This window comes from Panthera pardus, unplaced genomic scaffold, assembly GCF_024362965.1.
Source record: "Panthera pardus isolate Hobbes unplaced genomic scaffold, ASM2436296v1 HiC_scaffold_316, whole genome shotgun sequence".
NCBI classification, from domain to species: Eukaryota; Metazoa; Chordata; class Mammalia; order Carnivora; family Felidae; genus Panthera; species Panthera pardus.
In genome coordinates, this window is record NW_026526895.1 from 541,927 (window position 1) to 565,862 (window position 23,936).

General features: G+C 42.3%; 3 long non-coding RNA genes across 4 annotated transcripts; 1 reads left to right on the forward strand and 2 right to left on the reverse strand.

Annotated features, from left to right (window-relative positions):
- The first annotated feature begins 6,898 nt into the window (after nt 1-6,898).
- On the forward strand, nt 6,899-16,162 carry LOC128774440 (uncharacterized). Of its 2 annotated transcripts, XR_008418996.1 has the most exons (4): nt 6,899-7,343; nt 10,820-10,912; nt 11,959-12,205; nt 15,970-16,162. It is a non-coding gene; the product is annotated as an uncharacterized LOC128774440 (long non-coding RNA). The 2 variants fall into 2 exon arrangements; XR_008418995.1 differs by lacking the exons at nt 6,899-7,343; nt 10,820-10,912; nt 11,959-12,205 and adding exons at nt 13,021-13,606; nt 15,133-15,295.
- On the reverse strand, nt 7,067-10,382 carry LOC128774442 (uncharacterized). Its single transcript, XR_008418998.1, has 2 exons — nt 9,869-10,382; nt 7,067-8,428 (listed from the first exon to the last, which is right to left on the reverse strand). It is a non-coding gene; the product is annotated as an uncharacterized LOC128774442 (long non-coding RNA).
- LOC128774441 (uncharacterized) lies at nt 15,294-15,783 on the reverse strand. Its single transcript, XR_008418997.1, has 3 exons — nt 15,585-15,783; nt 15,442-15,477; nt 15,294-15,352 (listed from the first exon to the last, which is right to left on the reverse strand). It is a non-coding gene; the product is annotated as an uncharacterized LOC128774441 (long non-coding RNA).
- Nucleotides 16,163-23,936: the final 7,774 nt, after the last annotated feature.

A 23,936-nucleotide genomic window follows, 5' to 3' on the forward strand; every position in this document is an offset into this window, starting at 1 on the left:
TGGGGGCAGAGAGAGAGAGAGGGAGACACAGACTCTGAGGCAGGCTCCAGGCTCTGAGCTGTCAGCACAGAGCCCGTCAAGGGACTCAATCCCACAAATGCAGGATCATGCCCAGAACCGAAGACGGCACTTAACCGACTGAGCCACCCAGGAGACCCTCTATTGTTTTAACTGTACTGATCTTTTCCCTCTTTGGTTGGGTTTATCCCTGGGTATTTTATGGTTTTCAGTGCAGTTGTAAATGACATCAATTCCTTGATTTCTCTGTTGATTCATTACTGGTGTATAGAAATGCAATCAACTTCTGCATATTGATTGTATATTCTGATACTTTCCTGAATTCCTGTATCAATCCTAGAAGTTTTTTGGTGGAGTCGTTCGGATTTTCCACGGAGAGTATCGTGTCTGTGAGCAGGGAAAGATTGATTCGTCCTTGCCAACTTGGACACCTTGTATTCTTTTTGATGTCTGATTGCTGAGGCTAAGACTTCCAACAGCATGGTGAATAACAGTGCTGAGAGTGGACATCCCCGTCGTGTTCCTGACCTTAGGGGGAAAGCTCAGTTTTTCACCATTGAAGATGATATTAGCTGTGGGACTTTCATATCTGGATATTCTCATGTTGAGGCATGATACTTCTATCCCTCCTTTCATGAGGTTTTTTTTTCATCAAGAAAGGATGCTGCTGCATTTTGTCAAACGTTTATTCTGCATCTATTGAGAGGATCATGTGGTTGTTATCCTTTCTTTTATCAATGTGATGTATCACATTAGTTGATTTGCAGATATTGAATCTATTGTGCATTCTAGGAATAAAATCCACCTCATTGTCCTGAATAATCCTTTTTATGTATTGTTGGATCCGGTTTGCTACTTTTTGTTGAGAATTTTTGCATCCAGGTTCATCAGGGAAATTGGTCTGTAGTTTTCCTTTCTGGTGGGGTCTTTGTCCAGTTTGGACTCAAGGCCATGCCGGCCTCATAGAATGAGTTTGGAAGTGTTCCTTCCATGTCTTTGGCCATGACCTTATCTTGTCCTTTCACTTGGGATGCATTCCTCTTGTCTTGGCATTTTGGTTGAGTATTTGCCTTCTCTGTTACCAAAGCTCATTATGTTACCTGCCTCTGGGATGAATGGCTATATGAAGAGGAGATCATCTAGTGTCCAGGGCCTGGCACATCACGGAGTGTCTGCGGTGTGTGTTGCATGCACTGTTTTGTGTTCTGGCTGCACTATCCTTCAAGCCAGTTGTATGAGCAATGTATGATCCTTGGCCAGAATGTTGTGAGACTTTTCTAGGTCTGCTCCGATCTGCTTGTTAAGTGAGACTTGAAATGATTGCCACTAGAAGTGAAGCCCTGCATAACTGTCTGGTCAAGAGAGGTGTTATGGTCATGGGCTTCCCCTGGTCTTCTGGGGAATGGGCCAGCTCCATTGTGACTGAAGCAAGATTGAATGACCTTGAAGGCCAGTCTCGCCAGAACACAGGAAGTTGGGGTTGTCGTAAGCAGCTTAGGCACCCAGTGTGGGGATTGCCTTGGTTCCAGCAGATGGCTCTGTGGTTTTTTTTGCCTGGGGGGTGTGCAGAGCAGGGTAATGGCGCCACGCAGCTCCTCTGTCCTAGCTCTTTGTCCCCTCATTGTGAACACTGCTTCTCAGGGATGCTCTCCACGATGAGTGTATAATCTCCCCCACGGTGTGCACCAGGAGTTGTACAGATCACTGATTCAATGCCATCTGCCTGCAAGTTGTTGGCTGCCTTCTCTTCAGGAGTAGGCCAGTGCCCTCATGGCTGTATCCCAGCCAAGCATGCTAACCTTTGAAACTACACATTCTCGGGGTGCCTAGATGGCTTGGTTAAGTTTCTGACATTTGATACTGGCTCAGATCATGACCTCTTGGTTGTGGGATTCTCTCTTTCCCTGTTGTCTTTCCCCTCCTTTGCATGTGCTCTCTGTCTCTAACTTGAATAAACTTAAAAAAGAAATAGTGGCATGGAATACCTAATTTAGGCAAGACTGCCTCTCTGAGGGGAATGGCAGGGATCTATCAGTTAAATTTCCAGCACTGACTAGGGAATTCTTTGCTGACTGGTTAAAGGTTACATTCCTGAAGGAATGAAATTAGGTTTAGTGACATGTGGCCTTACCGTAAGTAACTCCATGATGGGCCTGTGATTTTTCTTAACATTCCAAACCCAAATTTTTACACATACATTTTTTTCATTAAATGTATAGCCCTAAATAATACTTTAGGCATCTACTGCCGGCCCAAAGATCATATCCTGTGAAACTGTGACCATCTCCTAATCATAGGTAAAGATCGACTCTGTGGCTCTAAGATCTTTGTGGCTCTAATTTACTTTGATCTATGTTACTAAGATCTTTGTGAGTATGGGTTACTGCTGGCCTTTTGAAGTCTTTGACGCAGGGACCCCCGGCCAGGTTGCTGACCCATCACTTAGGCACAGAAGTACCCTTTACAAGTCACCCCGCCCTAAAGCGTTGTCTTTCCCTCTGGTACTTCTGGGGCTTACCCTTTGGCAAGTCACATATCCTCATGCAAACATGTCAGTGTGGACCAGAGAAAGCTCCTTGCCTGTGACTCCCCCTTCATGGTCAACTCTTATCCTTCTGAAACCCTTTGAACTCCCTATCGTTCGTCCAGTCTTTGGATGTCTCTTTGATTTGGAAATATTTGATTCTCTTGTATTCCTGCTAAAAATATACGTGAAAATATTAAAGCAAGGGTTCTTTACAATAAGTGAGCCAGTCACAATGCTTCATCTGGCCGCGTGTATGCTTTTATTTTTAACGATGTTCAGGCATGATGTGAAGTACATCCTGTAAACTCTGAGTATCATTCATTATCTAGCATGACCACCTTTATGGAAAGCCATTCAATGACATGATCGTTCAAGATCAGAAAAACACTTAATTTACATACCACATAATAGAGTGGTATATATGTACGTTATTATCTTAAAATATGTAAAGTAGATGTTTCTATGAAGTGTTTATCATGCATTCAGTTTTCTGTACCATGAAAGCTAGTATTTAAATTAAACAATAGTAAGAACAACAAGAATAGGTACATGTACATCACGAGTAACTAATACTGGAACTGGTTATATAATCTTATGTGTAGAAAAACCATGATTACTAATAATCTATTCTATCATGATGGGTTTCTATTTACCAAAAAAAATTGGGAACATAATACTGAGTATCCACATACATCAGACTGTTTTCTCACTATTGATGTCATAATGGTTGGTACATGATCACAATCAATGTATCAAAGAGATATGGTAGTATGAAGTAAAGTTTATATTTGTATTCAGATTGCTTCGGTTTTAACCTCTCCTAGCCCAGACTCATCCCAGCTGGCACGTTACAGTCATCCTGTCTCCTTACGCTCTACTAGGCCATGACAATTTTTAGATTTTTCCATATTTTTCATAAGGTGCAAAGTTTTGAGGGTACATTTGTAGAATGTATTTTGTAGAATGATCCTTGGTTGGGATATGTCTAACGTTTGTTCAAATGCTTAAGCCAGAGTTATTGTGTTTTGGAGCAGAAGATCCAGAGGCATAGTGCCATCCATAATTATCACTTCACATAAAGATTGTTTATTTTGAAGATTGGGGTCTTTTTTGGTTCCATACAAATTTTAGGACTGTTGTTCTGTGAAAACTGCTGTCGGTAATTTGATAGAAATTCCATTAATTCTGTCAATTGCTTTGGGAAGTATAGACTTTTTCACTATATTTGTACTTCTGATCCGTGAGTATGGAATGTCCTTCCATTTCTTTGTGTCATCTTGAATTTCTTTCATCACTGTTTTATACTTTCTGAGTATAGGTCGCTCACCACTTAGGTTAGATTTATTCATAGATACCTTATTTTTGGTGTATGACTGTAAATGGGACTGTTTTCTTAATGTCTCTTTCTACTGCTTCTGTATTGTCTACAAATGCAACAGATTTCTGTACAATGATTTTGTATCCTGTGACATTGCTGAATTCATTTATCAGTTCTAGCAGTTATTAGGTGGACTCTTTAGGGTTTTCTATATATAGTTTCATGTAATCTGCAAATGGTTTCGTTTCGTTTGTCTGCTGGCTGTGGCTAGGACTTCCAGTAATTTGTTTACTAAAAGTGGTATGAGTAAACATCCTTGTCTTCTTCATGACCTTACAGGAAAAGCTCTCAGATTTTCCCCATAAGGTTGATTATAACTGCAGGGTTTTCATAGATAACATTTATTACGTTAATGTATGTTTCCTGTAAACCTACTTTAAGGGGTTACATGCATGAACGGATGTTGTACTTTGTCAAATGTTTCTTTCTGCATGTATTGAAATGACTGTATGCTTCTTTTCTTTTAACGTTTATTAATTTTGAGAGAGACAGAGCGTGAGCAGGGGAGGGGCAGAGAGAGAGGGAGACATAGAATTTGAAGGAGGCTCTTGGATCTGAGCTTTCAGCACAGAGTCTGAAGCGGGACTTGAACTCAGGAATCATGAAGTCATGACCTGAGCTGATTTCAGACTGTTAAAGGATGAGCCACCCAGATGCCCCGATCATCTGGTTCTTATCCTTTCTCCTGTTGATGTATTGTATCACATTGATTGATTTGCGAATATTGAACCACCTTTGTAGCTTGGGAATAAATCCCACTTAATTGTGGGATATATTTACAGTTGGTTTATCTTCTTTTTGGATTGTACCATTTACTGGTATATACTATCCTCCTCTGTGTCTTGTTATGTACTTTTTTGAGTGTATTTTTTCTGATACAAGTATTGCTACCCCAGCTTTCTTTTGACATTCATTTGTGTGATATTTCTCTATCCTATCATTGTTGAGCTGTAAAGTGGGTCACTTGTAGGCATCTGAATCTGTTTTGTTTTTTCATCCATTCTTAGACCTTACCTCTCTAGATTGGAGCATTCACTCCATTTCCCTTCAAAATTGATTGTTATGTATATATGTATTGCCATTTTATTGCCTGTTTTGTTGTGGTTTCTAATGATTTTCTCTGATCCTTTCTTGCCTTTCTTTCATGTATTGCTTATTTTCTTTAGTGATATATTTTGATTTCTTTATCCCTATTCTTAGCATATTTATGACTGGTTTTAGGATATGGCTACTGTTAGGTGTTTATATAACCTCTTCTGCATTGAGCAGTTTGTATTGATGGTCATTTACCTTTGAACCCATTACTTTCTCCTCCCTAGGTTTTTGGTAAATGTTATTATATTTCAAATCCATTTCTCTGAGTACTTTAACTGATTTTTTTCCAGAAATGTTCATTTTTTACTTGAATTTGTCTTCTACCTCTATACTGTCACTGTTGGTCTCTCCTTTCCACTCAAAGAATCCCTCTTAATATTTCTTGCAGGACTGGTTTAGTGGTACAAACTCCTTTAGTTTTTGTTTGGGGAAGTCTGTGTCTCCTTCATCCTGAAAGATAGCCTTGCTGAATAGAGTATTCTTGGCTGCTGATTTTTCCATTCAGCACTTTGAATATGTGATGTCACTCACTTCTGGCTTGCCAAGTTTCTGTTCAGAAATATGTAGCAAGCCTTATGGGTCTTCCCTTCTAAGTTAAGGACTGTTTTGCTGCTTTTACAAGTTTTTCTTTATTCTCACCCTAATTTGTAAGTTTGCTTACAATAGGTTTGTGTGTTGGCCTGATTTTGATGGGAGTTCTCTAGTCTCCTGGATGTGGATGTTTGTTTCCCTCCCCCAATTAGGGAAGTTTTCAGCTATTGTTTCCTCAAATAAATTTTCTACCCCATTTTCTCTTCCTTCTGGACTCCTACAATATGAATACTATTATCTTTCCTGTAGTTACTGAGTTCGCTTAGTCTCATCTCATGTTGCAGAATTCTGTTCTCTCTCTTTGGTTCAGTGTGATTAATTTCCATCACTCAGTCTTCGAGGTCACTAGTTTGTTCGGCTGCTTCTTCCATCCCTCTGTTCATTCCAGCAAGCATGTTTCTCCTTGATTGTGTCCTCAGTGTCTAACTATGTTATATCTTACCTCTGTCAGGGGTCTCACTCTTCTACTCATTCCACAACTCCAGTGAGTATCCTTATGATCATTGCTTTCAAATCTGTATCAGGTATGTTACCTACATCTCTTTGGCTTAGTTCTCTGGCTGTGGCTTTGACTAGGTCTTTCATTGTAGATAAATATCTCTGTGTGTCCATTTTGTCTGTCCCTCTGGCTCTATTTCTCTGTGTTAAGAAAGTCAGCTGTGCCTTCCGATCTTGAAATGAATGCCGTTATTAAAAAGAGGTCCTGGAGTCCTCAGCAGTGCACGTCTCCGTTTATAGGACCTGAACCTTCAGGAGGATATCGTATGGGTATTGCTCACTCCCTGCTGTTGTGTCTGGGTTACTTTTCCTTTCAGTGCAGGGGTCTGCACTGAATGCGTGCCTGTTGTGGGCTGTGCTTGCTCTCAGTGGTGTCAGTGGGACTCAGGCAGGCCAGCTGAGTCAAGAATCAGCATGAATACATGTGTCTCCTGTGGCCTAAGCATTGTGTGAAATGCCATGTATACGTTGCCTCTCTACACAGGCAGGGACCTGGCTATCACTCATCCTCCTGGATAACCCAGTGCTGGGTCAGCTGACCTCCAAATACCAGGATCTAAACTCAAGGGAATTCAGCCCCCCTGGGTTTTAATGCCCAATGTTGTGGAGATTAGTCTTCCCTGTGTTGCTACCTGGTGTGAGGGCTCACTTTTTCTGCCCCTTCTGCAGGCAGACAGCCTCCACCTTTCTGACCTTCCTAACCTTTCTGATGCAGCTTCTCTCTATTTAGGTGTGGAGTTTCTTCTGCCAGTCTTTGGAATGCTCTCTGGTTCATGGACTTGGATGTGGATGTTATGCAGTTGAAAACATGGGACAGCGTGAGCTCAGGGTCTGCTTACTCTGCTATTATTAATTTTTTAAATGTCTTATTATTTTGGATTTTTGAGACATGGGCTGACTCATATCACCCGTGCACTTCAGGATTAGAAAGGAACGTTCCCACATTTGCTTCTAGTATATTGTGCTTTGAAACTCTCTTTAATGAGGTATAATTTACATATAACAAAGAGCCTCAATTTAAAGGGTATAATTTGATGAGACTTGATCTCATGGATACAGCACCATGAAGTCATATGGTTGCTCTCTAAACCTTAAATCATGATCCCTTTGTGTCTAGAGCTAATGTTGCTTTTGAAGTAAGGACTTTTTTTTTTTTTTAACGGTTTCGGATATTGGCCAGGTGTCTGAATGCCTGCACTAGGGTACCTACCTCCTTTTCGGATAGACTGTATTCCCGTAAGTTTTGCCATCGCTCTACCTTTGGACTTTATCCTGCGTTGTATCTTTCAGTCTGTTCACTTAATTTTGTTGCAGTACTTTAATGCTGAGGGATGCATAATTGGATTGATTTTCACTAAATGGTACAGGCTGCAGTTCCAATCGTGACAGAAAGCACATGCTTCCTGTGTTAGGTACTCAAGAGCAAGGCAGATACCCTGGGCACTTGAGCTGAGTATGTCACTCGGTGTTTTGCCAGCCCTCTTCCCTTCCGTGGGAGACAAGGGTCTCGTTTTGGTCACACAGAAATGTAGGTGAAGTCAGCAGAGAAGGGTCCCTTCTCCTCTCTTCCGTTTGTCTCTCAAACTCCCTGTCACTACCTTCTGCCTGTCCCTTTCCCTGACTCACTCCCCCAGGCCCACTGCTCCATTCCAGCCATGATAAGGGTGTCCTCCAGCTGCTGGTCTCTGCTCTGCCATCACTCAGTGAGGAAACTACAGGAGGATTATGTAGTTCATGGGTCTGATCAAGAAATCTCTGCTCCTCAGGGTCCTCCTACACGTGGTGCTGTCTGTGGAGACCTGGCATCCTGGGCGTGGGTCTGACCCTCACTCCTCTCTACAGCTGGTTCCTCATCCTTCTCCACCATTAGATCTCAGCCATTTCCTAAGGACAGATACCTGTCTGACCCCAAGGCACCATGGAGTCAGGGAATATTCCCAAAATAATTGAGCATAAGCACCCCATCAATCTAGATATAGGTAGTTCCCATCACCCCGGAAAACTCCCTCAGGTTCCCCTGCACAAAGGGTGATCTTGCTTCTATCCTCCATCACCACCATTTCTGGCACTTTGTTACCTGTGTGTACAGGAACCCCACTGTGTGCACTCAATGGGGAGCGAGAGTAGATGGCCCTAGAAGCAGACGCTGACACAGAGACAAAACGATGAAAGGTAGATTAGGGGACAGTAAGAAGGACAAAGTGGAGGGGACATGATGGGCAGGGAAAGCATTCAGGTAGATCTGACACCTTCTTAAAATGTATATACAAACACGATTGTCTGTCACCATGCAGTCCTCTTCAAATTTCAAAAGAGTTGTCCTATAAGGCAAAGCGATTTTGGTTTATTCCCCTGTGATCTTATGTTTTCCTACATGCATTCTGTCTTCTGTAGTTTATCTGTGGCCTCAGATGAACATTTTAGTGTGTGGCTGCCTCTGTGAGATTATGTGTAATAGAAAATGATTATCTTCAGATCTAGGTCTCTGAATGTACATATTCTCATACTTATCTTTTCTTTCATTGTGTGACAGGGCCCGAATTCTAATAGAAAAATGAAGGACATTGTCTTATTTTTTAAAACAGTGATTCCCACTCCCTGGGCTGAGTTGTTAACAGTCTTAGTTTAATGAACTCCCGTGACCATCTTTTTTGGAGGATCATTGTGTGGATATCTTAATTGAAACTGTGAGAAGCGTGAGGGGACAATTCCCAGAGATTTTGCAGATGATTTCTGCACTGAATGTCTTCTTTTTCTCTTGTTCTTGGAAACAAATGTTATCCCTGTTTTCACAGATAACACAGCTGAGGCTCTGTGTAGGTCCCACTGAGAACTGGTATTAGGGCTGAGACAGCAGGAACACAGGCAAAACCTCAGTATATTGTGAGAGAAGTTTGAGGAGATGCAAAGCTGTAGTCACGATGATGACAGGGGTCCAGTAGTGGTGGCATCTGGCCAGCCCTGAATTGTAGGATGACTCAGCTGATCTAGACTCTGTCTCCACTTTTAGTCTCACTGAGGGATATGAACTTGGGCATACAGCATTTTCATAAGACCAAGTTAAATTCCCCATATCTCCAGGGCTCTTTTCCCCCCACAAATACCAGAACCTTCAGGAAAATCCAGAGAGACAAGAATCTTTTTACATGATTACCCGCGTGCACTTTGGCAACACACTGATATTTTGGAGATGAACGGTGCATTGTGCACTGATAGTAATCCCACACAGCACCTCCGTATGGACCTCACACTCCCTGCTCAGGCTGCGGCCAGGAATGACCTCCCACTGCATCTCACTGACCCCAACACCCTCCCCTCTGCACCTCCTCAAACTCTGCTTACTGTGCTCAACTTCCCTTCTATTCCTGTATGATTCAAGGTTCCCCCGTTTTTGCCCTGGATCCTTCACTGGTGTTTCCATTTTGGTGATTACAAGGTCTGAATCATTTAATGAATGTCCCTCTTTCACACGGGACACCTGATGCTCTAAAAGTTAGAGAACCCAACACATTGTGTCTCCAACATACGCACCAGTACTGCTGATACGTCTGCTTTTGTGTAAAAACTCCTCTTTCATTTGACAAGAAAAACGTATAGCTCACTGTATTACAGGGACATGACACTGCCCATTGTATGTATGTCCTGAGAAACTTGAGATATGCTACGGTGTCCTCAGGCAGTTTGTAGTTGGATTGCCAAGACTCACAACCATCTCTACATCATTGCCACAGTCAATCATGAAGAAGATGAATATACTTTACCAGCCACTCATCCAATTCAGGTCATCTTAACAAATAGAGTAGGTGGAGGAGGGGGATGTGGCCTATAGCCCATGACTGGTGGTGAAGGGTGGTCCACCGGGTACAGCCTGCAAGGCAATCCTGGGAAAGGACCAGGACTCTTGCATACAAAATAGCCTGCGGAAAAGAAATGAGAGGTATGTTCATAGGACAGAACAGAGCACCAACACCAGCAAAAAGCAGAAACCCAAAGCAGCAGTGCTCATATCCTACTAGTTTCCCCACCACCAGATTCCAAGAGGGCAGCATCAGTGCCAAAATCTCTACCCATACTTTGGGTTCCACTTACAGCTTTGGGGTGGGAAGAGGATGTGATTGGGGTAAACTAATGTCCCCACGTGTCTGGAAACGTAGAAACAGCAAGGGCCCTTTTCCTAGAAGATTTATAGGCTGAATACTAAATTAACACAGTAGCATATTCCAGATAGGAAGGCAACTATGTCCAGGATCACACTCCACCCTTCATCCCCTCCACCACAGAGGCTGTTTATTGTGCATGTGAAGAACTACAGAATGAGAAGGAATGACAAAGCCAGTGTCCACACATGGAATCATAGCCCTCGTGGCTCAAAGTTCTGCCTCTAAGCCCCTGCCTGTGCCCAAACTACTGTCCCGACAATGGGGTCTCCTCCTCTCTGGAAGTGCTATCCATGGGCACAGAGACATATGGGGAGATGGGGATCCTGAGGGCCTGTAGAGGAACTGGGAAAGCATGCTCTTAGAGAAACAGGTGGCCTATACATGTTAGTTGGCCTATACATGTTAGTTAGGTTCAGCTAATTTATTTGAATTCAGAGGTACTTCTCAGCTTAAGTACAGTACATTTTGCAGGGTAATTGTGTTCTCTGGAAAAATGAGCTGAAATTCTAAAAGACAAAATTAACACAAATGCACTTTGATGTCTGGTGTAAGTTTCCATGTTTTAGCTGTACCTGTGACACAGGACACGAGAGAACGTGCTCAGGTGAACACAAGCGAAGGACACCGTGGGGACTTGCCACACAGGTAATTTTGGATTTTTTCTCTTCACAAATTAAGTTCCAGTGCATGTTTTCTATGACAAATATGCCACCTCTTATAGTTCAGAGTGTGTGTGCCCAGGGCACACCTGAAGGGATTCTGGACAGCATGTTTACCAAAATGCTGATAGGTATGAAATTTACTTTGTCTAAGACCATTGTAAATGACACATGCAAAAATATAAGTTGGAGTGAAGGCAGTTCGCATTTTCAAGTTGTAAGGATACCCACAGATTATTCTGAGCACGTTAAAACCCTCAATAGAAGGAAACAGGAGAGGAGGAAACAGCAAGAGCAATGATTCCACATTGAGGAGATCCACAAAGAATGAGGCAAGGTAGGAGACTTCCAAGTGGAGTGTGGTGTCATCCTCCTTGATTTATTCCAGGAACACATTAGAAAAGCCCTATGGCCCCCACCTTTAGGCATGCTTAGCTGCTCAAGTTACCACAAACAGATGCCAGCTGGGAAAGAGGGAAGCCTGTAGACTCGGCGGTAAAGGTTTTGCATTTGGGAAAAAAAAAAACAAAAACAGCAGACAGGCCATACTTCACACAAACCAGAGAAATAGGCAGGAGGGTGTCCTGTACAGAAAGATGTGGCGGTCTGTAAAGAATTAGAACTGAAAATGGCCACAGCATTTACTTTGTGCTTCACGGCAGTTTTGGCAGAGCCAGTGTCGATGTCACTCTTGGTTGTGACTCCTACTTCTGGACCTACAAAAAGCTCTAGAAGGGATGGAGGTTTATTCTGACTTGAGTAGACTGTTTGGAGGTCAAAAACAAAACAAAAAACCCTCCCCTCATACTTCAAACAACTTAAACTCTTTGTCCCAGTGAGATCCCAAATTACATGCACAGGGTGTCTCACATGCCTCCGGTGATACCCAAAAAGAACTTGAAGAACCATCCCTTGTAACTTGATGAAGACTCCTAAAAGCCCTGACTCAGATGTATTCACTCAGCGACAACTATGGATGGCTGGGGGCACAACTAGATGGACGTACGTTACATTGTGCCTCATGCCTCACAGATCCCAGCACGTGGACTGTGTACAGGGCATTTCTGCTGAAGCGCTATGTCTGATTTTCTGCATACGGCCCCATTCCTTTTCCACAAGAGATGCCTGTACCAACCCATTGTGGGGGAAAGGACAAAGATGAGATCCTGAGAAACTTTTGAGGAATGTGGTAATGGCAGCAGACACATTCCCCTTGCATCACAATATCTGTGGTACCGCCTCTACACCTTGGCCCAAGACCTAACAGCAACAAAATAAGGTGAGTGTGTTTTACAAGTCAACTCCTAGTGCTCAGATCATCTTACCAAGTGTTGCAGGTGGAGGGGTTCTGAGTGGCCTCAGGGCCACTAAGGTTCAGGAGGTGGATGTGCGTAATAGTCCATGGGGGCGGGGCGTCTCCAGGGTAGGGCATGCAGAATCGTCCAGTTAACAGAGGAGGTCCCCAGGATCCAGACTGCCCTGCAGAATTGACAGCTACATCCATATGCCAGACAAGAGAACCAATACCAAAAGCAGCTGTAACCCAGAGAAGAATGTGTCAGCACCTGCCACCTTCTCTACCACCAGGATCCAAGAGAGTAGCATCAGTACCTGAAAACTCTGTCCCTGCCACTGGATACCACCTACAGCTTGGGGTAGTAGATGCAAGAGGTTAACCTACTGCCACCACACATCACTGCCCATGTCTGTGGAAGAAAATGGCAAGGGTCCTGTCCTAGAGGGTTAACAGAAGTAATTACAGATTAATGAAGTAGCATTCTCCAGACAGGCAGCCATCGATGTCCAGGTTCACCCTGCATCCCTCCTCTACAGCAACTCCAGATGCTCTGCTTTTGGTATATTAAGAACACACACACACAAAAAAAAAATAAGTGGGAATACACGGCTCATATTCTGCTCATGGAATCACAGCCACTCCTGGCAAAACGTTCTGCAGCCGGACCCTCTCTATGCTTCCTTTGCTCTTCTCCCTGAGAAAGGAGTCTTCCCTCTTGAAGGGTTGTCAAAGGCCTCTGAGACCTCTGGGGAGTGGAGGATGCCTGGAATCCTGCAGGGGAATGAGAGACCTCTGTGAAGAACAAGTTACTTGTGGTGAATGTCTACAAAGCTCAGATGTGTTCATCTTAATTCATAGGGAATTCTGACTTTAAGCATACTACAGGACACAGAGTAATTATGTGCAACAGAAAAAAAGAAGGAGAAATTCACATAACAGATTTCATGCAAGTGTTTTGGTACAAAACTCCTGGTATGTGTCATGAGACTGTATGAGCTCTAACAGTGACTGGGGACACAACCAAAAACTGCTCATAGAAACACAATTGAAGGACACAGTGTTCAAACTATTTTTACCTAAGGTATAGGTGGAGGATTCCAGGCAAGTCATTTACCAACAAAGACAGGAAGGTGATGACTGATGACACTGGCTTTATCTAGGACCACTCTAAATGGCACAGGGCACAACATATAAAGTTGGAGTCATGAGGTCGTTTCTAACCGGTTCATCTCCTAGCCAGAATCAAGAAAGAAAGACACAGCAACCACACTCTTCCCACCGAGGTGAGGTCTGCAAGGGGTCACCCAGGCCAGGAGACTTCTGTTTGGAGTGTGCAGTCATCCTCCTCTCGTTATTTCTTGAAACTCACGGAAAAACCTAAAGGTACTCAGTCTCTAAGCGCTTTTGGCTTCTAAACTTACCACAGAAAGCTGACAGACTAAAAATTGAGAAGCCTGTGGGCTCCTGGGTTATGAGTATGCGTTTCGAAAACAAAGAAGAAATAGACATAGCACACAACACGCAAAACAAGACAAGGCTGGGTGAGCGTGCTGTACATAAAGATGAGGGTTTCCCAAAAGAGTTACAACTGAGAATGGCCCCGGCATTTACCTTGTCCTTGTCTGCATTCTTGGTACAGCCAGAGTCGCTGTACCTCACAGAGGTTTCAGCAGTTTCTCAATCTACTAAAGACCCTAGAAGGGACAGAGGTTTATTCTGCTTTCAGAGGACTGGGCATAATGAAAACAATCCCTCAACTCATTCCTCAAATATCTTAAACTTTTCCCTTCAGTCAGGTCCGTGACCAGAGGCAGAGGGTATCCCACATGCCTCAGGTGACCCCCAAGGATAAGGGAGAGAACCATCCCCTCACCTTGATAAAGACCTCACGGTGCTCTAGTTCATGTTGTTTCATAATTAATCACATAACTGTGGACAGGTCAGGCACAACTAGCAATTTAGAATTCATCAGTAAAACAGTTTTCTCAGTATACATCATGGGAAATCACGATTTCATTACAGATAAAGAATTAATATGAGGATGCTTGGATTCATCATCCGTCTCTTAATTTTGGCTCAGGTCACGATCTCACAGCTTGTGAATTCAAGCCCAGCATTGGGTTCCTCACTGACAGTGTGGAACCTGCTTGGCATTCTGTCTCTGCCTCTCTCAAAATAAATAAACTTAAAAAAAAAAGATTACTGGTTTGGCATATATCCTCAATGAGTCCTCAAGAAGCGTGCATTTCTTCCGACTTCAGGCAAATTGTTCAATCTCTCAGCTTATCTACAAGCTGCCTTCCACATGAGAGCAGTTAGTATATAAGGAAAGACTAATTTGACACTATAGAGAAATGGAAAACTGTGAGAAGTTAGCAGTGAAGCTGCAGAGTTACACTGATACCATCAGGGGACTAAGCTAAGCTTTATGGAACTTCAATTGAGGGATGTAGGAGTACAGTTCCCAAAAACAAACAAAAAGAAAGACCGTTAAAACTAGTGAATAAATGACCTTCTCCTCAAATAAACTAAAGTCTTCACATTGAGTCTGGGTGGGAAGAAGGATGAGGCCCATGTCCTGTCATCCTTTCCAGGCTCTTCAGACAGGGGGATGCTAGAGGAGGTGGGAGGGTCACCGGTAGAGGAGGGGCATGAGCTCCACCAGTCTCAGGGACAAGTGCCTCACTGACTGCGGCAGCAGAGGAGAACACCCTTCTGTCACCCCTTCAGACCACCTGCTGTCCTTAGTGCTTGTGATTCTTTCCAGACCACACAATGATCATCCACAGGAACAAGCTGCACAGCAGAAGTTAGATTGCGGCACATCACAACGTGCCTCTTACCTCTCCTCGGAGGGTTCTGCGTCTCTGATCTTGCAGCCATTGGTTTCTGCCTCGTGTATCCCTCAGGCAGCCTCTTTGCTTCCATCCCGTCCAGTCTTGGATACAGAAAAATAATGGACTTCTATAAGAGTTGTAACACCACGTCGTCTACTAGACAACTAACAGTGCAGGCGTCATCCCTGGAAACACCCATAAAAACGCAAGTCAAATGACCACACCTGTATTTCAAGTAAGCGACCTCCCTGCCCTGCTCCACCATCTCCCTGTCCCAGATCTGAGTCTTGATCTGGGGGAGAAAAAACACATCCACCTTCAGTCGGAAGGTGGTGCCACACTGTGCACCAAAGAAAGAGGAGGAAACAAGAAAACACTTACCTAGTTGTCCTGAGCATTCTTCTCATGAACTGCAAGCTGAAAAAGCCAACAATGAAAAGCCTGTGGTCAGGGATTCCAAGGGCCACTACACTCACCCGCGTGAGGTGCTAAGGCTTCAGTATGTCAGGCAGAACTCAGGTTACCTGGTATCTAAAGGGGAGCTCTGCCTGCTGCAGCTGTTCCCGTGTTTGTTCAATTTGTTGCCTGTGAGTTACAATTGCTCTTGTCAGATAAGGCCCAATATTGGGTATGATTTTAAATAAGCTGCCCACGTTCCCAACAACCTCATATCTGTCCCCTGATACAATTTATTCTTACACATGAAACACTTTGCCCATGATTATCAATGACCAGTAGGATCAAAGCTCTTGTTACATCCTTTCCTTACTCATTATTCCATGCCTGTAGGGTTCAGAGTTCATAGAGTTCCTTCCCATTTTCAATCTTTCTCTAACTCATCATGTGACAAGTGTCTTTTATCATAAAGATCTATTCTTCTATAACTTATATCCTCACCATGTTTCCCAGGGTTGCAAAGACGAGGGCCATGAAATGGCACTACCACGTTGATGGGTATGATTCATTGTACGACACACTGCTTTCCTACAGATGATGACAATTGACACCACCCCCGAGGAATGTTAGCATGGACAAAGTTTCCACACAGTCTGGCCACTACTTGAGATCTGCAAATGTTTATAAACTTAATTGTTTTATTCTTTCTAAATTTACCTTTTTTATCTGTTAACACTCTATGTATATGTTGACTTTAAACATTGCAAAAAGATTAAAAACCAAAAAATGAACAGCGGTTTCATGAGCTTCTGGTAATTACTAGCTGAACTCACTTGTACTTGTTTATTTCTTCTGTAGCTATTTTCTTTTTTTTTCCTAATGTTTATTTTTGAGACAGAGAGAGAGTGAGCACATGCATGAGCGGGGGAGGGACAGAGAGAGATGTAACAGAATCTGAAACAGGCTCCAGGCTCTGACCTGTCAGCACAGAGCCTGACATGGGGCTCGAGCTCCCGGACTGTGAAATTATGACCTGAGCTGAAGTTGGACACTTAAACGACTGAGCCACCCAGGCGCCCTTTCTGTAGCTATTTTCAAATTTTACCCGCAGCTGCCAGATGATTCTTCTTTGCCGCCAGTTCACAGTGTCATTTTCAGCTTCCTAAGATGGGAAAATACATACACAATCAGGACCAAGGTCCAGAAGTTCTCCCTTTTTACCTCCCAGCACTCTTGAAGGCCTATGCAAATATCCCTTCCCCCACTTCTCCCATAAATGCACAGACAACCCAATCAGACAAATGAAGTGAACACCCCATTTAAGTTCAAGAAAATTCAACTTCTGTCTGCTGCCACGTCTCTACTATTGGAACTGTCTTTCTAGTTCTCTTGTTTCATCTCCTTTATCATAAAGTCATCAAATAACATTGTATTTTGTGCCTTCCCAGAGTTGGTCTTTTGTTTGAGATGGTGAAGACTCATTTCATCAGTGAGTGAAAAACCATATCTGACCAACTGTACCCATTAGGATGAAGCAGGGGATCATCACTAGTCTTACATCTCCGTGGGGAGCCCTGATTCTCAGTCCAAAAGTTGTACCATGACACAGGCAATCACCTGAAAGACGACCTTCCAGATTATGGTTTCACTAACATTGCAGCTCACTCCCAGACATCGCTAGAGTTCAGGACTGCAACCCCTGCCTCCACCTTCAAAAGGCCAATCTTAGAACAACATCATCTCCTGACGTACAACCTGATATGAACTGTCACACAGTCTGGGTTTACTTCCAGGAAAGAGATTTCAGGTGGAAAACTCTCAACTTCATGGAGCCAAATCTACTTTAACAAGACTCATTCCGTTGATAGTGAAGGCAGCCAAAGGCAATGCTTGGCAAGGCTGGGTTGCTGTGTTGCCCTCAGACTATTTTGTTTGTGGTGTTGACTGAGATGGTTTCAACTTAACACTTGATGTACTCAAGAATCACATGAAAAATTGAAAATCTCTTAGAAAATGACACAAAAGCACTAGACAGAGAAAGGCACATGCATTTCCTTCTGGCCTCTCAGGCAGTCCTTCGGCAAATGCTTGCTGGAGTGGTTGTAATGTAGTGGCTCTGTTGTAAGGGGTTGAAGATAGACAGGTGATCAGGGTGTTGTACCCACTCACAGGAAGAGCTTACGAGTTAACAAAAACAAGATGCCAGTGAGACAGAGCAAGCCCTAACCCCAGCTATGGGAAGGATGAACATAAAGTGAGTCTCCAGGGAAGAGAATACTTCACTTTCCAACACGAGTGAGGGTCTCAAGTCCCGCATCTCCTCCTGAGAACAAAAGGAAATACTGTACAAAGGAGGAGACATGTGACTGAATGCACCAAGTATCTGACAACCCCACGAAGACACACAAGACCAAGATGGAGAAGAAGGAAGCCCAGGACAAAGCCAGCCTGGCAGTTGGACCCAAACTCCCTAGGACTCATCATTGATGTGGGGGGCATACACTTGAATGGCAAAGAAGCTGAGGAACTTTATGGGCACAGAGTTAGAAGTAAACAAGTGTAGTTCAGGGACGGCCAGAAAAGATGAGCCCTAGTGAAGCTGCAGGCTTTGGCCAAGACTCAGAAGAGTTTCACTTGAAAAATCGGGGGACAGGAAACAACTTGACTTTCTTACGGATTGGGCCTGCAGTGAACAATCTCACTGGCAGAATGGATGCAGGGATCCAGTACTGCTGGTACCCCTACCCACTTTCCAGAAAGCAACCTCCATTGTTTCTGCAGCAAGATAATTCATTTTTTTCCCCACACATTTTTGACCCATGTCTGGTCCTGAACAAAAATGACCTAATTGCTGGGCGACAAAACAGTGTGATGCGATTGAAACCTACAGGACAGTGTAGGTGATTCCAGAGTGGATCCAGGTATTAAAGTTATTAATGATGGTACCTTCCCTCTTCCGCCCCCAAAACATGACACAATGTGTGGCAAGCACTTAGGACAGAAAGGAAAATGTCGGTTACGTTACAGAAAGCAAGGTAGGAAGGGAAGGTCCAATTCTACTGAATGCATTGGGCAAAAATACTCTGGACCCAGTTCCAAAAGAAATACAATTATCTCTACTGGCTGCCATGTTCTCCCATACAATCCGGTCCTTGTGACAGTTGTCACGTGAACATCTTACTTTTCTAAATATTTTTTAACGTTTATTCATTTTTTGATAGAGACAGAGTGCGAGTTGGGTAGGGCTAGAGGAAGATATAGAATCCAAAGCAAGCTCCAGGCTCTGAACTGTCAACACAGAGCCTGACATGGGGCTTGAACTCATGGACCCTGAGATCATGACCTGAGCCGAATTTGGACGTTCAACCGACTGAGCCACCCAAGCGCCCCATCTTACTTTTTTGAAGGCACTTTTCTTTGTTCATAGAATTCTTCCAGGTTATGTGCTTTCTCTTTCAGCTGCTTGACTTTTGCTTCCTTTGTGGCTTTCACAGACCTCAATGCATTATGCTTGTCTTCCAGGACGTTTTTATTTTCTGGAAAAAAAAAAGGTGTTTTCTTGATAAACGGGCACATGACCTGAGTCTTGATTTTGGTGAGACAGAAAAAGGCAAGAACCATGAAGGCATGAAAGTATTCTTTCCCTTACCAATGCAAAGTCATTGCCATCATATGGGGATTTCTCCCCAACAGAAAATATAACTTCTAGTTGACAGTTATTGGACCTCAAGGCTCTTAGCTCTACATCCTCGAATTCAACATTTGCATCTGTGGTTAAGACAGATATGAGGAAAGACTTTCACGGAAAACTGATCACACAACAATTTGTACCTCACACAGCAAGATCTTGCATTGCAATCAACAAACACTTTGAGGCATGAATATAACTAGAAGACAAAGATGATGGAAAATAGTTCATGTCTAACAACTCATGGCTTTCTTAGTGGTATACATATGTATGTATGTATGTAGGTATGTATGTATATATGTATGTATGTATGCCTGTTTATCCCCCATTCACGTTGAAAATTTACTATTCAGCATTCAGAGAGAAAGAGACTATTGAGCACCTGGGTGGCCCAGTCAGTTGAGCATCAGATTCTTGATTTTGGGTCAGGTCATGATTGTAGGATCATGTGATCCAGACCTGTGTTGGGCTCCACACTGAGTGTGAATCCTGCTTAAGATTCTCTCTCTTTCCCTCTTCCCCTCTCCCCCACTTGCATTTCCCCTCACTAAAATTAAAAAAAAATCATAAACCATAATTTAAACATATTTTTTAAAGGGAAAGGATTATACACTTTGGCTATCACCCTTTCTCTCTCAACTATATTTGGGTATTTTCTACATATCTTGGAGGGCAGAGTTGAATGATTGATAATTACCGAGTTGTGAAAATAAAAGATAACTCCTGGTCCTTGAAATAGCAAATCTCATCTTGGCGGTCCTAGTAAAATTCCAGCTCATTGGTCAGAAAGAGTTTTGGCTCCCAGAGGTCCACTGTGTACTATGGTAAAGGGCAGGCAAATATGCTGTGCTCACTTCACCCAATGAACAAACACCCTCCAAAGCCAAAATACAGTAAAACTCAGCAGCCAACTCTTACCACTTCCTGATTCTTCACATTGCTTTCTCTCTCTCTGAGTTTGCAAGGTATCAAGTGTACTTTGAATGGTGTCATTTAAAATTTCATTAAAGTTGGTGCCTGGGAGGCTCATTCAGTTAAGCATCTGATTTCAGCTCAGGTCGTCATCTCATGGTTTGTGAGTTTGAGCCCTGTGTCGGACTCTGTGCTGACAGCTCAGAGCCTGAGGCCTGCTTTGGATTCTGTGTCTCCCTCTCTTTCTGCCCCTGTCTCTCTCTCTCTCTCTCTCTCTCTAAAATAAATAAACATAAATAATTTTATGTTTACTTGTACTCAACAAGTACAAAAATATAGAGATCATACCGTGCACAGTTTCAGACCCCAATGCTATGAAACTCTAAATCAACCACAAGAAAAAAATTGGAAAGATAACAAATACTTGTAGACTGAAGAACATCCTACGGAACAATGAATAGTGGAATGCAAGCTGCTGCAGTCACTCTGGAAAACAGTACGGAGGCTCCTCAAAAAGCTAAAAAGAGAACTATCCTACGACACAGCAATTGCAATACTAGGCATTTATCTAAGGGATACAGGTGTGCTGTTTTGAAGGGACACATGCACCCCCAGGATTATAGCACCACGATCAACAATAGCCAAAGTATGGAAAAAGCCCAAATGTCCATTGATGGACGAATGGACAAAGAAGATATGGTGTGTGTGTGTGTGTGTGTGTGTGTGTGTGTGTGATGGAGTATTACTCAGCAATCAAAAAGAATGAAATCTTGCCATTTGCAACTACATGGGTGGAACTAGAGGGTATTATGCTAAGTGAAATTAGTAGTCAGAGAAAGACAAATATCATATGACTTCACTCATAGGAGGTCTTTGAGACACAAAACAGATGAACATATAATGGAAGGGAAACAAAAATAAAAACAGGGAGGTGTACAAAAGAAGTGCACACATAAATATGGAGAACAAACAGTGGGTTACTGGAGGGGTTGTGGGGCGGATGGACTAAATGGGTAAGGGGCACTAAGGAATCTACTCATGAAATAACTGTTGCACTGTACGGTAACTAATTTGGATATAAATTGTAAATAATAAAAACTAAAATTAAAAAAAAGAATGAATGGGTGAACCAAGAAGTTAAAGGGAAAATTAAAAAGTACATGGAAGCCAATAAAACTGATAACACCACAGTCCAAAACCTCTGGGATGCAGCAAAGATAGTCATAAGAGGAAGTTTAGCAATCCAGGCCTTCCTAAAGAGGGAAGAAAAGTCTTAGATACATGACGTAAGCTTATACCTTAAAGTAATGGAAAAAAGATCATCAAATAAAATCCAAATCCAGCAGAAGACAAGAAATGATAAAGATTACAGCAAAAATCAATGCTTTCAAAACTGAAAACAAAAACAAAAACAAACAACAACCCCCCCCACCCACACAAACAGTAGAAGAGATCAATGTAACCAGAAGCTAGTTCTTTGAAATAAATAAAATTGATAAACCACCAACCAGTTGGATCAAAAAGAATAAGGAAAGGACCCAAATAAATAAAATCAAGAATGAAAGAGGAGAGATCACTACCAAAACAGCAGAAATACAAAAAAGAATAAGAGAATATTATCAGCAATTATATACCAATAAAATGGACAATCTGGAAGAAATGGACAAATTCCTAGAAATATGCAAACTATGAAAACTGAAAGAGGAAGAAATAGAAATTTTGAACAGACCCATAACCAGTAAAGAATTGAATTAGTAATCAAAAATCTCCCAAAAAAACAAGAGCCCAGGGCCAGATGGCTCTCCAGGGGAATTCTACCAAACATTTAAGGAAGAGTTAACACCTATTCTCTTGAAGCTGTCCCAAAAATAGAAATGGAAGGAAACATCCAAACTCTTCCTATGAGTTGGCATTACCTGGATTCCAAAACTAGACAAAGATCCCACTAAAAAGTAGAAGTATAGACCAATTTTCATGATGAACATGGATGCAAAAATCTTCCACAAGATATTAGCCAACCAGATCCAATGATACATTTAAACTTTATTCACCATGACCAAGTGGGATTTAACCTGGCTGGATTGATATCCACAAAATAATCAATGTGATTCATCACATCAATAAAATAAAGACAAGAACCACATGACGCACTCAATAGATGCAGAGAAACCATTTGACAAAATACAGCATCCTTTCTTGATAAAAGGATTCCACCAAAAAACTGTTAAATGATCCATGAATTCAGCAAAGTGGCAGGGTATAAAATTAATGCACAGAAATTAGTTGCATTCTTATACACAAACAAAAAAGCAACAGAAAGAGAAATCACAGAATCCATCCCGTTTACAATTGCACCAAAACCCATAAAATACCTAGGAATAAATCTAACCAAAGAGGTGAAAAATCTATGCACTTAAATCTATAGAAAGATTATGAAAGAAATTGAAGATGACAAACACAGAAAAACAAAAAACATTCCATGAGCCTGGATAGGGAGAACAAATATTGTTAAAATGTCAATAGTACCCAAAGCAATCTACATATTCAATGCAATGCCTATCGAAATAACACCAGCATTCTCCACAGAGTTACACAAACAATCCTTCAATTTGTATGGAACCAGAAAAGACCCCGAATAGCCAAAGCAATCTTGAAAAAGAAAACCTAAGTAGGAGGTATCACAATCCTGGACTTCCAGCTGTATTACAAAGCTGTAATCATCAAGACAGTATGGTACTGGCACAAGAACAGACACTCAGATCAATGGAACAGAACAGAAACACAGAATTGGACCCACAGATGTATGGCAAACTAGTCTTTGACCAAAAGAAAGAAGATCCAATGGAATAAAGACAGTCTCCTCAGCAAGTGTGCTGGGAAAACTGGACAGTGATATGCAGAAGAACGAGCCTGGACCACTTTCTCACACAAAAAGACACTCTAAACGGATGTAAGACCTAAATGTAAGATAGGCAGCCATCAAAATCCTCAAGGGGAAAGCAGGCAAAAACCTCTTAATGTTGGCGTCCACATCTTCTTACCCAATACATCTCCAGAGGCAAGGGAAACAAAAGCAAAACTGAAGTATTAGGACCTCATCAAAATAAAAACCTTCTGCACAGAGAAGGAAACAATCAGCAAAACTAAAAGGCAACCAACAGAATGGGAGAAGATATTTGCAAATGACATATGAGATAAAGGATTAGTATTCAAAATCTATAAAGAACATACCAAACTCAACACCCAAAAAACAAGTAATCCAGTGAAGAAATGGGCAAAGACACGAGCAAACACTCCTCCAAGGAAGACATCCAGATGGCCAACCGACACATGTAAAAATGCTCAAAATCACTCATCAGGAAAATACAAATTAAAACCACAATGAAACACCCCCTCACCCCTGTGAGAATGGCTAACATTAACAACGCAGGCAACAACAGATGTTGGCGAGGAAATGGAGAAAGAGGAACTCTTGCACTGCTGGGGCACTGGCTTGCACTGCTGGTGCAGCCACTCTGGAAAACAGTAGGTAGGTTCCTCAAAAAACGAAAAAGAAGACTGTTCTACAACCCAACAGGTGCACTAGTAGGTATTTATGCAAGGGATACAGATATGCTACTTCGAAGGGACACGTGAACCCCAAAGTTTATAGCAGTACTATCAACAATAGCTAAAGTATGGAAAAAAGCCCAAATGTCCATCGATGGAGGAATGGATAAATACGTGGTATATATACATACATACATACATACATACATAGTATCTACATGTGTGTGTGTGCGTGTGTGTGTATACACATACATACATACACACACCATGGAATATTACTTAGCCATCAAAAAGAATAAAATCTTGCCATTTGAAACTATACGGATGGAGA